The sequence below is a fragment of the Rhinolophus sinicus genome, chromosome 3, assembly GCF_057876585.1.
Source record: "Rhinolophus sinicus isolate RSI-liver-muscle chromosome 3, RSI-T2T, whole genome shotgun sequence".
Taxonomy (NCBI): Eukaryota; Metazoa; Chordata; class Mammalia; order Chiroptera; family Rhinolophidae; genus Rhinolophus; species Rhinolophus sinicus.
In genome coordinates, this window is record NC_142503.1 from 118,097,484 (window position 1) to 118,101,666 (window position 4,183).

At 42.2% G+C, this 4,183-nt stretch overlaps 1 pseudogene; it reads left to right on the forward strand.

Annotated features, from left to right (window-relative positions):
- The first annotated feature begins 616 nt into the window (after positions 1-616).
- Positions 617-1,181, forward strand: LOC109457483 (ferritin heavy chain pseudogene; annotated as a pseudogene).
- The last annotated feature ends 3,002 nt before the right edge of the window (positions 1,182-4,183 follow it).

Consider the following 4,183-nt stretch of genomic DNA (forward strand, 5'->3'; position numbering starts at 1 on the left):
CTTACTACAAAGCTACATTAATCAAAACAGTATGGCACTGGCATAAAAATAGACATATAGACCAATGGAACAGAATAGAAATCCCAGAACTAAACCTTTACACATATAGTCAATCGTTTATTGACAAGGGTGCCAAGACCATTCAATGGGAGAAAGGAAAGTCTTTTCAACAAATGGTGCTGGGAAAACTGTATATCCGCATGCAAAAGAATGAAGTTGGACTCTTACCTAACACCATATACAAAAATTAAGTCAAAATGAATCGCAGACCTAAACACAAGACCTAAAATATAACTCTTAGAAGAAAACAGCAAAAAGCTACACGACATTGGATTTGGCAATGAGTTCTTGGATATGACACCAAAGGCACAGGCAACAAAAGAAAAAATAGACAAGTTGAACTTAATGAAAAGCAAAAACTGTGTCCTTGTGCATTGAAGGACACTCCCACCAGTCTTTCCCAAGAGTTGGCATAGTTTCCTGCTTCAACAGTGCTTGGAGGGAACAGGCGCTCATCCCCTAGCCCCGCTGTCAGCACAGAGCCAGCCCTCCCATCTCCTCACAGTGCTGTCAGACCACCCCAAGGTCCCCACTGCTGCTCCAGAGCTGGTCAGCGGCTGCCACCTCTCCTCACCCACCCGCAATGACTACTGCATCCACCTCACTGGGGGGCCAGAACTACCACAGGGATCCAGAGGCTACCATCAACCCCCAGATCAACCTGGAGCTCCATGCCTCCTGCATCTATCTGTCCATATCTTACTACTTTAACTGCAATGATGTGGCTTTGAAGAAGTTTGCCAAATATGTTCTTCACCAATCTCATAAGGAGAGGGAACATACTGAGAAACTGATGAAGCAGAACCAACGAGGTGATCGAATATTCCTTCAGGATATCAAGAAACCTCACTGTGAGGACTGGGAGAACGGGCTGAATGCAATGGAGTGTGCATTACACTTGAAAGCACGAATCGGTCCCTACTGGAGCTATATAAACTGGCAACTGACAAAAGAAACAACTGATTTCGTTGAGACTCATTACCTGAATGAGCAGGTAAAATCCATCAAAAAATTGAGGGACTACAAAAACAACTTGGGCAAGATGGGGGCTCGGGAAATCTGGCATCGCAAAGTATCTGTTTGACAAGCACACCCAGGGAAACCGTGATAATGACAACTAAGCCTTAGGCTGGCTTCCCATGGCCACGGAGGTGACTTCTTTGGTCACCAAGGCAGTGCCTGCATGTTGAGGTTACATTTTCTATAGATTTTACCAAAATAGCTTTCATTTGTACCATTCCTTTAAATAAAGCAATTTGGTAACCCCCTCCCCGCAAAAGGCCATTTTGAACAGAGTGAAAAGGCAACCCATGCAACTCATATATCTGATAAGGGATTAATATGCAGAATATATATAGAACTCCTAAAACTGAACAACAAAAAACCCAAACAACCTGATTCAAAAATGGGCAAGGGACTTGAATAGATATTTCTTCAAAGAAGATATTTGAATAGCTAACAAGCACCTGAAAAGAAGCTCAACCTCACTAATCATTAGGGAAAGGCAAATCAAAACCACAATTAGACACCTCTTCGTATCCATCAGGATTGCTACTATCAGAAAATCCAAAATAACAAATGTTGGCAAGGATGTGGAGAAACTGGAACTCTTGTGCACTAGTCATGTAAATACATAATGGTAAAGCCACTGTGAAAAACAGTATGGCAGTTCCTCAAAACATTAAAAATAGATTTAGCATAGGATCCAGCTGTCATGCAGGGGCTTAGCTCCTGCTCCCCGCACCAGAACACAGGATATGGTGAGGCCAAAAAGGAATAACAATGGAGCCATAGATAGGGGAGTTCATACCACTATGTTCTCGATGGTAGCTGGTCAAGAGACAAAAGCAAACATCTGCCAGTACCCCAACGAGGGGTCTTCCTGCACCCCAGTCTCGCTGGCTACCGGGCAAGACACAGGAAGTAGGATCTACATGATCCGCAATTCGCCATCCACTTGCTAGCCGCAATCCGCAGTCTCTGCTTCTCTGCCAACCAACCAACCCCCCAGTGTAGCCACGGCAGTTATATCAGTGGCTAATGGCTGGCTAACTGGTTACAGCTGATGGCCACCCAGCCACAGCAGATGGCCATCTGATTAACCGAGCCAGCACCTTTCCATGTAAGGCCAAGAGCCTGGAAATTGCTCTCCGGGACTCTGTCTCCACACCAGCAATTCCACTTCTTGGTGTATATATATACCCAAAAGAACTGAAAGCAGGGTCAGAATCATAGAGACAGAAAGTAGAATGGTAACTGCTATGGGTTGGGGGCAGGGAAAAACAGGGAGTTATGTTTAATAGGTACAGAGTTTTGTTTTGCCAGATGAAGAGTGCTAGAGATGGATAGTGGTGATGGTTATTCAACAACATGAATGTAATTAATACCACTGAAATGTATAGTTAAACATGATTAAGATATTAGTTTTTATGTTATGTGTGTTTTACAATAATTTTTTTGGAAAAAATATCAGGGTTAATTCAGGCCAAATCCAATATGCGGACATATAGATCTTAAGTTTATGCAGATTAGTAAATTAAGCAACAAATCTGACTGACCATCCCTCTACTACCTCTCACATTCCAGGGGCATGTATTTTACAGTCAAGCTTCCCTACGCATTCAACAAGTGAGAGAAAATTATACTTAAGCCAAACTATCTCAAGTATGATTTTAGAAGTAAAGCACTGTCATACATGCAAAGCCTGTAAAAAAATTTACATCCAAACATTCTTTCTTAGGAGACTGGTATATGACAAAAGTCAGTCCTTAACTGCTAGTATAATCATATACTCTAACCACTCTACAGAACTGATTAAAAACTGTCTGATAGAGGGACCACATTTTATACTTCTATTACTCAGCAAGATTTTGAGACTGTGTTCATACCACATCAGAGATTCAATAAGTGTCATTTATTCTAGAGGTACTACAAACAGTAAGTGAGTCTTCCATTAGCAGAGACTAAGAGAGGAAGGAAGTCGCCTGCGACATGGAATATTAAGGCTCACTTCTCTTGCCATTCACTCAGCAGCACTCCATGATCTGGTCCCATTGAGTCCATCCAACTTCACCTCTACTTCTTGCCAGCATGCCATCCTAGCTGTACTCTTCTTGGCTGCTTCTTTCAGACATGAACATTGTTAATGTTCTCCACGATCACTAATTATATTCAACCACAAAATTACAGTTAGTTGTGCCCCACTTCGAAGGAGATAGTCTCTGCAGTTCCACTAAATCCCAGTAGGTGGCGGTGACACCGTACAAACCAGCTCCATTTGGATCTGTTTATTGAAAGAATCCATCTCCTTTGCCATTGAGGTTACGATATTTTTAGTGTAATTTGATGGACCTTGTCTGTATTTAACAATTTTGGAATCAAATTCTGATACCTAATCACACACATTAGATTTCAATTAGCATTCACTGTGATTCGATTATAAGCCTTTAGCCATTCACATGGCTAATAGAGAGACATTTAGATAATTGCAGCTGTCGGGAGTTATTACATTTGCTATCATTTTCACAGAATGATTCACGTAAAGACTGGGCCATAAAATGTGTTTTTGTTGGTGGAGACAACGAACAGTGGCTTTCTGGGGTGAGGGGGTCACTATTAAGCATTTTGCTTTCGTGGTCTGGCATTTGGGATTGTTTTTTTTCGTTAAGAGGAAAATAGGAGTGTAGGGTGCTTGCCATTTAGTTATTTTCCAAAAAGATATTCTTGATTCTCCATCCACAATATTGTTTCATTTGGCAAAAGAAAAAAGGAATTAGCCAAGTTCCCTTTTTCCTCTCTTTTAATTAACAGATTAACCTCATCAAAACTAACTCCAGCACAAAGGCCTCCCTGAGTAAATGGAATTGGGGTCCCCCTTCTCCCCTAATACTCTTCCTAGGTGCAAACACTAGAGGTGTTTTACCCAAGTTGCTAGACCACTTGGTGAGGCTATTGAGACATGCTTTAAGCATAAAAGAAGTGGTTGGCACTTCAGCCCTTACTGTCTCCGAGTCTAGGGATCAATAAGAAATTGTCCCTGCCCCAAAGAGCCTTCAGCTCCCAGGAGCAGGACCAGTCGCCTAGGGTCTTGGAGCAGGGTCTTTCTGGGTGGGACAGCAGGTCT